The sequence below is a fragment of the Harmonia axyridis genome, chromosome 1, assembly GCF_914767665.1.
Source record: "Harmonia axyridis chromosome 1, icHarAxyr1.1, whole genome shotgun sequence".
NCBI classification, from domain to species: Eukaryota; Metazoa; Arthropoda; class Insecta; order Coleoptera; family Coccinellidae; genus Harmonia; species Harmonia axyridis.
Genome location: NC_059501.1, coordinates 20,017,691 through 20,031,690, shown reverse-complemented (window position 1 = coordinate 20,031,690; position 14,000 = coordinate 20,017,691). Strand labels below are relative to the sequence as shown.

Below are 14,000 nucleotides of genomic sequence, written 5' to 3'. Positions count from 1 at the left end.
TTTTCGAAAACTCCGAAACTATTGGAGTTAGAACGTTGGCGTTAAATTAAATTAAATTCTTTAACACTTGAATTATTTGTTCATGTCGTCAATTTTCAGAGAATTTTATTTGTGATTTGAAGCCTTTGAAATTGTGGGTCATATATTCGACCCAAGAGAATAAATGCACTATTTCAGTAGACAATTCGAGTTTTGGATTGCACACAATATCAAAAGGGTTGAAAAAAATGTAATCTCGAGCGATCCTAAAGTCTTAGTATTGGAATGAACCGAAACAAGGACGCTTAATAAGAAATTTGATAACCAACGAAAATACATACCACATAATAACGAGTACCTTAAGTTCGCACACTGAAGGACCAATGACAGGTTTTACGGTAACTATACACGAGCAGTTAACCGACCCATGATCGATTATTTTTCAAACACAACTTTACTGACTCCCGGCAGTTCCAGCAAGTACCACGGCGAATTGAGTTGTGACGATCGAAATGAAGAGGACTGCATGAAATGCGAAGAACGGTCCACGGTTCTTACGTCCAGAACCGGAACTCGATATTTTTTCATTGAAATTAACAGGTGCACAGAAGATTATCTCTTTCGACTGCGGTACCCGCGCTTTGTTGGTGCAATTCCTTTCAGGATTCTGACGAAATTTCTCCGGTTTCTTCTCCTCTTTAAGAATTGTTTGCTGTTTTTTCGTAACCTTGATTGGATAACTATTTGTCAACTATTTTGGCTCTCCAACAAGAGGAGTCTAGAAAATAGGTTTTTTCCGTTAGTGCGGGACAAGTCATGCAATTCAGGAAAAAGCATTTATGGACGTGTAATCAACAATATTTTTCATTATATCTTCCTGAAAACCACAAATTATAAAGAATCATTCATTTTCAAAGACATATTTTTAATTTTTGTCAATTGAAATATCAATGGTATAATTGGCATTGTAAATAAAGGGTATTTTTTTTAGAGCTATAGAGCTTTAAATTGCAATAATACAACGATGGATTATTCGATTGACATGAATTTTATTTATCCGCAAGATAATCTTGTAGCATGACATTTTAAATATGATTTCTGGCATATGACTGCCACGGCTGGCTCGGATGTAGTCCAATCTGGACGTTCAATTCTCGATGACTTTTTCCAACATTTGTGGCCGTATATCGGCAATAATACAGGGAATGTTGTCTTCCAAATGTTCAAGGGTTTGTAGCTTATCCGCATAGACCAATGGCTTTACATAGCATCACAGAAAGTAGTCTAGCGGTGTTAAATCACAAGATCTTGGAGGCCAATTCACAGGTCCAAAACGTGAAATTAGGCGGTCACCAAACGTGTCTTTCAATAAATCTATTGTGGCACCAGCTGTGTGACATGTTGCGCCGTCTTGTTGGAACCACAGATCCTGGACATCATGGTTGTTCAATTCAGGAATGAAAAAGTTAGTAATCATGGCTCTATACCGATCACCATTTACTGTAACGTTCTGGCCATCATCGTTTTTGAAGAAGTACGGACCAATGATTCCACCAGTCCATAAAGCGCACCAAACAGTCAGTTTTTCTGGATGTAACGGTGTTTCGACATACACTTGAGGATTAGCTTCAATCCAAATGCGGCAGTTCTGTTTGTTGACGTAGCCATTCAACCAGAATTGTGCTTCATCGCTAAACAAAATAAATGGACGTAGTGCGCGATACGTATTCCGCACAGAACCATTATTTTCGAAATAAAATTTCACTATTTGCAAGCGTTGTTCAGGCGTGTGTCTATTCAAGATGAATTGCCAAACCAAACTGAGAATAAATCACTTGACAGCTGTTAAATCGGTGGCCATCTTGAACAGTAATGTCAACTTAAAGTTATATACCTCGAAAAAAAACACCTGTTAGATAATACTACAGCAGCTGCATCATTTTCGATAAAAGTAGTACATGAAGTCGATGGTGCTACTATAGTAGTAGAAGTATTCAGTTTTTTTTTTCACCTCACTGCATTGATATTCTGATGTTGACGTTTTACTGTTCTTGAATAGCAATTCACGAGAAATGCCAATATTTCTGTTTACCAATACTTCATTTGGAGCCTTCAGCTAACGCCAACCTCCATGCCTTTTTAAAGTAAGCAAATCTCTTCTGCCCTCGACGTAATAGATGCTGAAGATCATCTCAGGCCGTATCCAGAATTATTTTCTGGATTTTCAAGATATTGAACAATCTGCTCAACTGTAACACTCCTTGTATGACCCTTCATGTTGAGCAAAAATTACCATTACGATATGTAATAAATAAACTCTTTCTACTCATATTCAGTTGTGTAGGTCTTAGATTAATATATTTACGATAAAAAATTCATGGATCAAATTAACATCCATCCTTTCTAATTTTGAAACTTCTTGATTTATGATATTTGCCATCTCGAAAAAATACTCTCAAAAAACGGTCGTTATCTTCTACGTCTTCCAGAATTAGATGAATCAAGTCATCTCTTCGACAGGCACCGAATATGCCAAATACTTAAATTACTTCTCTTAATATCTTGATCAGACTGACCGTCTGATGCTTCAAATATGAATTTAATTTTAATTAATACTTTTTTGGTGTGTAACAAACACTTTCTCATTGGAGAAATTCGAGAATTTTTGATTTGTTATAATCATTTACATTTTTTTTCATTGCGAGATAGGCCAGACTACTTTTCAACATTGAAAATTGACTCCAGAAAGTTGAAGCTTTCATGGATTTCCTTTTCTCTGAAAATAAACGTGAAAAATCACTGTATCACTGTACACCTAATGTCACTAGCGTACCATAAAATTGTATGTGCGATTGTACGGAAAAAGACCACTTTCAGTTTGCTAAATAAGCATATAAATTTGATGTTTTCAAATAGGTATAATGATAACATTTTTTAATTAGCATTTCTTGATAATAAAGCTATAGAGGCCACTTAGCTGGAATATCTACGTATAATTAGTGGATCCACTGAGCCGGTAAATTAATTTTTAGAAGAAAATTGTGTTTATTAGGTAAGGTTAGGTACTCTCCCGAGGTCAGCACCTTGCCTTGGTAGAAGGGCTTGTAATAACTGTCTGCTGTAAAGTAGACAGTGAAACTAAGACTGAGTAGAAAATGTGGCATGGCTTATCACAGCCTGCTACATTCCTCATACCTTAGCAATCCCCACAACACCACATTCTTGACAATAACTCAACCTCTCCTAAAAACATCTTCAAATCTCTACCATTCCAAGCGACAGATTCTAGCAGAACGAGCAACACGAGGAGAGAAGCAGAGCAGCCGGCCGGTTACGTACACCAAGGAGAAGGAAGAGGTGCAGAACCAACCAGACAAAGGCCCAAAGGTAGGTGGAAACTATTGACAGGTCTAGAAGAAGAAGACACAAGAGGCCGAGAAGGAAGCAAGAGGATTTGCGTTAGTCGTGTTGTTCGCAAAGGTCATAAGACCCTTGGGTCGACCAGAGTAAAGAAGCGTCTCCTTGTGGAAGATTGAGTTCGAAGGGAGTAGACCTGCAGATTAAGTTCCGTAATCAGAGCTATGAGGAAAACCACAGAACGAGGGAGCTCATATGTGGATAGTTGCCTCACGCTTTTTAGGCCATCTACTGGATGGCTTTACCACCAGAAACGAATTGCTTCTGCTCTATCCCAAATTCCTTAGTGCAGGGCAGCGTCCCACAAAGACAGGCATTCCCCCCTGGAGTACCAAACCCTTGGTGAGCCGACCGCTCTGAGGCTGAACACGTAAGGTCCTTGGTCCTTGGAACCACACTTGGAAAGTGTTCGGCGTAGGTGTAATAGGGTATTAAGACAAAAAAGGGTTTAGAAAGTATACAAATTCTTTGCCAAAGTTTTGAAGAACATAAGTTATAGTTGCTGAGTTAAATTTCTGAAAGAGACATTGATATCAATTGACAAAGTTTTTTTAGGAAATAATGACATACAATGATGAAATTTGAAATGTTTGAATAATTTTCTTATCAAATATCTATCTTCGAATATTTCGGGTTTGCGACAGTTGTGGTATTATGTCATTTATCTAGAAATAATAAAAGATTTACAGTGATTTGATTCATTATTCTCAATAATTAGTAAACAAAATTCTCACATCAATATACTAAACAAAATACTTTCAGAGAATTCTCAATTCAATCAAAAATTTTTATCAAACACTACTTTCTCACAAAATGTGCTACCTGCTTCACCAAAAAGTACTAATATCCATATTATTAACTGGTACCACTATTTTTAATTGAATGTACTACTACAAAGCTACTACTATTTCTACTATGGAAACAATAAAGTTGAAAGCCTATTTTCCAAATAAACAGATATTGAAAGCTGAATGCATAAAAAATTTCGCCCGAGCAGGGACTTGAACCCTGGACCCTTGGATTAAAAGTCCAATGCTCTACCGACTGAGCTACCCGGGCTCTTGTAGAAATATTGGAATATAAGTCAACTGGTTCGTAAATTAGTTCATATACACTAGTTAAAGTTATGTTTCCTCCATTCAAAATTTCCGTATAGACTTTAACCTGCCAAATATTTCTACCTTTTTGTCACGATTGAAATTCCGGATATACTGTTCTGTCAAATAAATTAATTTCAATTTAGAAATCGCTTCATTTATTTAAAAAAATATTTATCAAAGAAAAATTTTTCTTCAGATTATATCAATTTAAAAGATTCTAAGCGATAACTGCTACAATTCATTCGAGTAGAAATTAAAATTCGATCAAATCGGAAAGCGATTCCGATGGTAGAGTATCTCCTCATACCTATGTAATTTGTTTAGATCATATAAGAGACAAAATCTCCTAATAGCAGAATTATGTTTTTCAATGGCAACACGTAATATTCTAAGTAATATTTGAAAGCAGTCATTAACTTTCGTTTGTCTACTTGAACAAATTCGTCTTATTGTTCTACAATAAAAGAATCTTCACTTTTACTTCATTTCAATGCAGGAACAATGGAGATTCCATGTGGGAAATGGTACTTTTTCTTACCTATTCAATATTTTGCATTTCGAATAAATCTGAATATATTAAATGTCATTGAAGAAACAATACCTACTTTGTATAAGTTGTGATATTTTAATAATTTCAGAGAATAATATGTCGAGAGTTTTATTTAAATGAGAAAAAGACTGATAAAAATTTCCGTTGAAAAAATTGTCAATTTCAGCCTGGTTCAGGTAGAATTTGTATATAATTTGATCTGATTGTGGATGCAGATAGAGGTAGGTATAATATTCACCGATACAAAATCCTATTTCAGCTTTATGATGATAATACCTTGAGAACAAGGCCAAGTTGGTTTTATGATGTTTTTCTTATTTTTCAGCTTTATAATAATTTTGGGTTCCTTTGATTACTCCCATTTTCATCTCTTCAGAAACTGATTGTCCAATTTTAGACCTCCAAAATTATTGAGACCGTGAACACATCTCATTAAGATTTCGTTTCGTATCACACCAAATTATGGTGATTTTTTTCTTTTATACTTAATTCAGTAACGATATTTTTGACATTTAATCTAATCTGATTTGTTATTCGAAAACTGTCGGGTCTGGTCTTTTGGACCACTTCTAAAGTAGGTATCCATCAAGCCAAGAAGCTTGATATTGCAACCAACTGCTTGACTTGAAAATCAAGCTCGTGACAAATTACATACTGGAACTTAACTTGACTTGATTTGAGATATTTATTGCTTGACTTGAATTGGCCTACGTCAAAAAGTACCACAGATAAATGATGAAAAGTGGTTATTTCGAAATCAGAATTTCATGGAGATTATGAGTACCTATTATATCCAAATTGGACATTCTCTTTAAAAAAAAGGTTGGTATCGTACTGCACCACTTTTGGACCAATCTGTGAGTATAGAGTATGGAATTTAGGATTATGCGCTGAGTACTGTCGATTCCTTCAAACATTGAATCATTCTCCTAGCCTAAAAATTCCAAAAGTTATCGACCGATCAAGCATTATTGAATCACCCTGTAAAATAACAATGTCAAGTATCAAACAAAATTTCGTTAAGATAGCGTCATCAGAAACATACAAAATTCAAGCAGAATATCACAAAAATAATGAAGAGAGCACTGACGTGAAGTAAGGAGTTTCTGAGCTCTCGGGTATATCTCTGTACAGTTCTGTGGTGCCCAAGGGAGCAATTAGTGTATGAATGAACAAGCGCTCAATTGGCTCAATAGGGCCGTTTCGATTTCCATATAACTTCTCAACCAGCTAGACAAACCCATTCGTAGAATAATTCAAGTAATATTTCGTAAATGACAAAATTATAGGGTATAATAAGTTGAGTGACATCTTCATCTTCATTCAATTAATCTTATTTAATTTTCGTACAATACGCAATTCATCTTCCACTTCCGGAAACAAATTCAGAATGTATAACGAAATAGATGATTCCCAAACAAGGAACTATTTTTATCTGCAATTGTTCTTGATAACTAAGGTGTAACATAATTTTTATTTTGAACAAAATGAAATATTATGTCATAATAAAAACAAATATGATGAACACTATTGTTCTGTCATCAACAGTTCCGTTCACTATCAGTTCGATAAAGAACACCATAGTAGAATCTAGGACAATGAATATAATAGTATAGGTAGAAAGTGTTCTTGAAGATGCATTAGTCGATTATTCTCTTTATTGTGTCATACATAAATCACATGGAACTGATGGTAGAAATGAGAATTTATGTTTTTATCATTGGATACACAGCAATTTATTAGTGGGGTTCATAAGTTAAAGATGAGATGTATTTTACAGAACCGAAGAAAATATAGAGAAAAATAAAGTCGAATTCGCATGAATTAACTGCGAAAACTTTTAAAAAAATACATAACTAAGATCAATTACTTGTAGCTAGTAGGTATATTTTATGACATTCAAGTTCGAGAGATAGATTATTTTAAATCAAGATTGGTGTTGGCTGTTGACTGTAGTATAGGAATACCTCTACTATTTCCTGAAGAAAACTCATCTGAGCAATAATTTCAAATTTTTAATGTACATAAGGTTTTCAACCTTAATTGAATTTAGCATAAAAACGCACATGGCGTCTGCTTATAAGGTTACGGTTAAGTAAATCTTAGCATAACCTTTCATGAGTATTTTGTGTCGATGTTGTATGAAGAAAGTAAACAAGATAACACCGGATGCTGGTTCAGTACCACTGAACAAATAAATGGCAAACAACAATTAAATAATGCAAAAATCGATCGAAACGTCAGTGGTAGCAACAATAAACCTTCAAAACTATCATAGATATGAAAAATATAATGATATACTACACATGCATATGGGTTACACTCAAAAATTTGGGCATTCCATTGATTTCTGTTTCAGATAATACTAGTATGGCTGATTGATGCACTTTCATTGATTGAAGACCTCTTTCATCTCAAGATTCAAATTCAAACAAAGTATGTAGTTTTCTAGAATTATTTCAAGATACATATACACACAAAGGTATATCCAAAATTCTTGGACCTGCCTTGTAAAACGAATATTCATCATGGATGGTATTTTGTAGGTACATTTAATCTTTATTTCTTGCACAGGTGCTAGACATGCAGAAATATATACAGGGTGTTCCAAATTGAGTCGGCACCATTGACAACTCCGTTATTATTGATCCTACGAAGTCGGTTAAATTGGCAAACTGATAGCATTTTTAGTGGTCTTCTCGATGCCGAAAATGAAAAAAAATTGACAGTCGCGTTTTCATAATATTTCATAAAATGATATTTTTTCAATGGAACACCCTATATTTTTTCATGCATTTCGATTCTTAATAACAATCTCAACAACAAAGCTCATATCACCTTTCTGCCTTTCTTCCTAAAGTGGAAAATGAGCGACTTATTTGGAAATATTTATTTCTTTCACTACTACAAAAAAAATTATTTGTTTTGGCGAATAAAACCTCATGATTGTCCAAACACCGGTTGAAGGGCCTAAATATGTGTTCAACAAGAAAGCGGTGTTTTTGAACATCAACTATATCAACGATATTTTATAGCGCTTTATCAAATCCGTTTGTTATAAATGTTTCCTATTAATACAACTTTCTTATTTTCACCTCTACGAAAAAAAGTCAAATGAGCTTTATTGTTGAGAATGTTGTTATTACGAATCGAAATGCATGAAAAAATATAGGGTATATATACATACATAGATATATATATAAAATTCATTTCACGCCATTTTCCAATTTTCTCTCATGGCTTGAAAACAGTTGAATTAATGAGATTGCGGTTTTCACCAAATTAATTCTCTCAAAAATCTTCTCCGAAAATGTTTTTCTAGCCCAAAAAGATTCTGAGATCTCCTCATTAGACAACGAATTTGGGAAATCTGATTCATTAAACATATCATCAATTATTTTGTGGAAAACGAAGAAATAATAATTTTTTTTCTGTTTTTCGTTCGCAAATTAAAAATATTGTCATTCTACAATGTAGATTATTGTTTAAAGAAATTAAGTGAAAAAAGCAGTCACGTGGTGCTATTCCCTCGTGAGTAGAATAATATAGAGATGAATAAAATAAACAGTTTTTATCAAATTCTGAAGAAAAGTTCGACATTCCACTCCTACTTATTATATTTGATTGCTTACATTCATTCAAATAGGGACTATACAAACTCGGAAATCCGTTAAAAATTGATCTTACAGAGATTACATTGTGGCAGTACTAAGGAACCTTGAAAACAATTCAGAGCAATCTGTGCTAGGTCAAGAAATTTCCACCTCATTCTAGAGCAGGTTCAATTTAATCCACAAAGAGAGCTTATTAAGTCTCTGTTCCCCAGTCTAATTTGATATTTTCCCATTCCGCTATCGCAGTTCCATCTATTGTTATTAGCAGATATTTACTTAAAATGTTTTCATTGTGTGTATGTAAGACAGGCGAATGTATCAGTCACACTTGTCGACTTCGTGCATAATAATAGGTCTCACATAAAAAGATTCAACCTAATTAGCAGTTACCTACTATTGCTTACTTTACAGAGCGTGATATTGGTCAAAATGATAAAACTAGTGTTTCGAACAATAAACTTGCTGAAGAAATCGCGCTATTGGACTGAAATCCGATTTAAGTGCCAATCGTACAATGGAGAAAATGATTCAGTGATTTCATCATGTCTTCTCATTGATGAACCTTTAAAATCAATATTTAAAGAATTGGGGAGTTGTTTCCAATAGTAAGCCATTGAATTGTTCCAAGTCTGAATTTTGGTAGTTTATTTCGATGCAAATTATGAACTCAATCAATTAAATCATATTTCTCACTGAGTAATATTGACTTACGCATTATCGTTTTGCAGTTCAATGTTGTGTAATTGAATTAAATTTTATAATTTTATATCTATAAGGGCTAGGACTTGGGATTTAAGTCGAGTAAGTGAGTATTTTAACCAACTACTTCGCATGAAAATCAAGCTCGTGATAAATTACATACAGGGTGGCCACTTTTTTAATGGGATTGTATTGGTAAGTTTTAAACCATAAGAGTTAGAAGGTCGGTCAAATGGAGAAAAAGTTGCATGCATAGAAGCATTATCAAGCAGTTCAAACAAATCGAGATTATCAGGGCTGGTTATTGAGATATCATAAGAAAAGTGAATTATGTCATTTTGATTTTTCTTTTTTTTCCACTTCATTTCAAATATCATCAAAAAATGTTACAGGAATTTTTTATTCGACAGTAAATTATATTTGACGTAATCAGATTTCGTATCCAACGTTTCGTACTCTCTGGGCCACCCTCAACCTCATTTTTTTCAATACGGACCTGCATATTTTATGACATTTTTCGAAATAACTTTTAACGCCAAATTCAACGATATACCATACAATGTCATTCAAAGTAGATTTTCAGGTGATTTATGAAAATGAAATTATAAATTTAATTGAATTGAATTGAATTGAAATATATTATTAGAAAACTCTTTATTTTTATTGAGATGGATAAGAATAGAAAGTATTTTACGTCGTACAACTAGCTGCAGCAACAAAATTTTCCCCTAATACCAAAATAATCGAATTCCATTCAAAGTAAAACATACTTTAAAAACTCAAATGTTCTGCTGACATATTTCTTCGATGTGTGCAATATACAGGGTTATACTTTTCGAGGGATATGGAAAACCGTTAGAAAGACAGGGTGGCTTAAATCACAAAAAAGTTATTTAGGGATTAGCGTGTTGGTGTTAACACATCCAAAATATTTTCATTGGTGCCCGAGATATCTCGAAAAAACTGAAAATCAAGATTTTCTTTTTTTCTGAATAACTCATTTATTTCGGCGATAACTTCAGGAAATTTGGTTAATAGCCATTATCGAATATAGAGATACTTATTCCCTCATAACAAAAACCAATATGGCGTCCATAAGAAAAAAAATTGACTATCGCGTCTCTGAAACAATGGAATACAGGAATAATATGACAAACCGAATTTAGTGAATTTATCTCCAGAAACAAACGAGTTATACAGAAAAAAAGAAAAACTCGATTTTCGTTTTTTCGAGATATCTCGAGAACCATCGGAGATATTTTGGATCTGTTAACACCAACACACTAATCCCTGAATAACGCAATTTTTTTGTAATCTAAGCCACCCTGTATCTCTAACGGTTTTCGAAATCTTTGTAGTGCCCCTCTAAATAGTTCTAACCCCAAGTGAAACAACGTTTTTGAGTGTTGACGAACGTCAATTGAGAAATTCCGATGAAGGAGTCTGATTTAGACCCCAAAACATTGAAAGTGTTATAGTTTGTTTATTTTCAGGCAACATTTTTTTATACTGAGCATTTCATTTCTAAACTTTACAGAGTCCTAGGAGAGTCGGGATAAAAAATATTAAACAAAACATGTATTTCCTACAGCTAAAACTGAACAATACATTATTGCACCATTAAATATAATCGATTCACCGACACGTTGTGACTTTTGAGGCGGGGTTTCGAATTAACTACTTAACTATTAAATTGTAGAGGTAATTTTTGTGTGACTTCGACTTATAGAAATGATAAAATATAACCATGAAATAATAATTTTCAGTTATGCATGGTTATTTTTTCGACTCAGACAAGGGAATTGAGAATAATTCAAGTTATAGAGGATATCGAGTTAAAGAGAGTAGACGGTATTTTAAACTCGAAATACAAAGTGACATTACCAACCTGAACACTTCAAATGAAGAATAAATTTTAGAGGCAGTTGAAATTGGTTTTTCGCGAACGATTCCAAAGGCTAATAATGGAAAATGATAAACGAAAATTGACTAACGTCCGACAGTTCTGGAGCTTGGACTATATTAAAATGAGCTACCGCGAGCACCATCGAGAACGTGGCAAGTCAATCGGTTACAACTTCTAATACAACAGAATTGCCACTTGCCGCCGTAACAACTGTAATAAAGTGCGAACTTCCTATTGCTTATCGATGTAATAACATTATATTGTGAAAGTTCAATCAGCAGTTCGTGTTATTTGCATACATTAACCCGCTAATCACGATATCGTGCAACGATATTGTCCCTCTTGTTCTGGAACTGATTTCAATTGAACCAGAAACGTTCACGATCTTGACGAAGATACGGTTCTTCACTTGTCCCAATCTGTTTGTGTGATGGACCACCCAAAGTAACGCAGTGAAGCCAATTTGCTTTTGGATAATCGGTGAAACTGAAAAGGACGCACAACAAGAAAAATATGGTATTGAAATTTAAAGGCCAAACGTGTGGAAAACATTACACAATTCTAGAAGCGAATAATGAATTGATTTTTATGAACAAATGCAGAAGGCATTGATATTCTTCCACGAGTACAAAATTCAGAAATGAGCCACTAAGTGTGGTGCTTTTTAATGAACGATGTTAGAATGAGCCTTCTGTTCACGATCTTGACGAAGATACGGTTCTTAACTTGTCCCAATCTGTTTGTGTGATGGACCACCCAAAGAAACGCAGTGAAGCTAATTTGCTTTTGGATAATCGGTGGAACTGAAAACGACGCACAACAAGAACAAGATGGTATTGAAATTTAAGGGCCAAACGTGTGGAAAACATAAGTCAATTGTAGGAGCAAATAATTAATAGATTTTTTATGAACAAATGCAGAAGGCATTGATATTCTTCCACGAGTACAAAATTCAGAAATGAGCCACGAAGTGTGGTGCTTTTTAATGAACGATGTTAGAATGAGCCTTCTGTTCACGATCTTGACGAAGATACGGTTCTTAACTTGTCCCAATCTGTTTGTGTGATGGACCACCCAAAGTAACGCAGTGAAGCTAATTTGCTTTTGGATTATCGGTGAAACTGAAAAGGACGCACAACAAGAAAAATATGGTATTGAAATTTAAAGGCCAAACGTGTGGAAAACATTACACAATTCTAGAAGCAAATAATGAATTGATTTTTATGAACAAATTCAGAAGGCATTGATATTCTTCCACGAGTACAAAATTCAGAAATGAGCCACGAAGTGTGGAACTTTTTAATGAACGATGTTAGAATGAGCCTTCTGTTCACGATCTTGACGAAGATACGGTTCTTCACTTGTCCCAATCTGTTTGTGTGATGGACCACCCAGAAGTAACGCAGTGAAACTAATTTGCTTTTGGATAATCGGTGAAACTGAAAAGGACGCACAACAAGAACAAGATGGTATTGAAATTTGAAGGCCAAATGTGTGGAAAACATTAGACAATTCTAGAAGCAAATAATGATTAGATTTTTATAAACAAATGCAGAAGGCATTGATATTCTTCCACGAGTACAAAATTCAGAAATGAGCCACGAAGTGTGGAGCTTTTTAACGAACAATGTTAGAATGAGCCTTCTGTACGAGTATTATACATTCAAGATGAACATCGAACTAGTTATTCCGAGGTCGCGGGTTCGAGTCCCGCTCGAGGAGGTACTTTTTGCAGAATTGAAAAATTGTCTGAATGCCCTGAAATTAATTTCATTCAAGATCAATGTTTTTATGGTAATAATCGACTGAATATTTCACAGTTGAGGAGTATTCATAAGCTATTGATGGTTGAATTGAAGAATATAAAAGATCGATCTTTCAAAATTAATCAACAACTGGTTTTTCTAATCACTGCATCACTTCCAATCATTTCATAGATTTGTGATGTGAACGTTTAGATCTCTTGCCACTTGAAGTTTTTGGAAATATCTTCAGCTCGAAAACAAAAACTCAACAATTCATGAGATTCTTATAAAAAAGTTTGAAAACGTGAGTTTTGAAGAATTCGAGTTGTCCAAGTTCATGATCTTCTCATTAACACCCTATACACTATTGTTCCAATCCACAAACAGTTTCACATATTGGCATGATCGAAAATGAAGAAGGTTTCTTCGGAAAAAAAATTTCTTCAGAAACATTGAAAAAAGACTGATTCCTCATCGCAACCATTATTTTCATAAAAATCTCATTAACGCATGAGCCGTTGAGTTTTTACACAAGTTGTGGCACATTGCTAAAATTGTCTTCAAATAAGATATCAATAATGATGCAATATATAATATATTGGTGTACCATTTGAAATGAGGAAGAAGTAGTATGTTTCAGGTTTAATCGGAAGTTGTAGTGGTCTGAATATATTTCAGGGAGAAAGATCATTGTCTCAAACCACAATATGCAAATTTTCAGCACAAATATTGTTTAGTTTTCCAGAGAGTATGCAATCTGTATGAATCTGAGAAATCCTCGCGCGATTATGTTCCACAAGATGTGGCATCAGAATGAACGGATTAGCCATAGAAATAGAGAAAATAATTATCTAAAAAAAAAGAATTGAAAAAAGCATTAAAACAAAATCCTGACAATAGGTTAGTGCAATATAAGAATACATATATTTTTTCCTGAAAAAACTTATTTCTACGATAAACTCAAGTTTTAAACCAAATTCTAGCACTTTT

The 14,000-nt window shown here is 34.1% G+C and overlaps 1 protein-coding gene across 3 annotated transcripts in view; it reads right to left on the bottom strand.

Moving 5' to 3' along the window:
* Nucleotides 1-14,000, bottom strand: part of LOC123688118 (serine proteinase stubble) — a 66,486-nt gene that overhangs the window by 20,888 nt on the left and 31,598 nt on the right. Inside the window, exon 1 of one of the 3 annotated variants that reach the window (XM_045627089.1) lies at nt 321-488. The exons of the other annotated variants lie outside the window; for them this stretch is intronic. The gene's annotated coding sequence lies outside the window, so the exon portion shown is untranslated. Of the gene's footprint in view, nt 1-320; nt 489-14,000 lie in introns of those variants that run through there. 3 annotated transcript variants of the gene reach the window in all.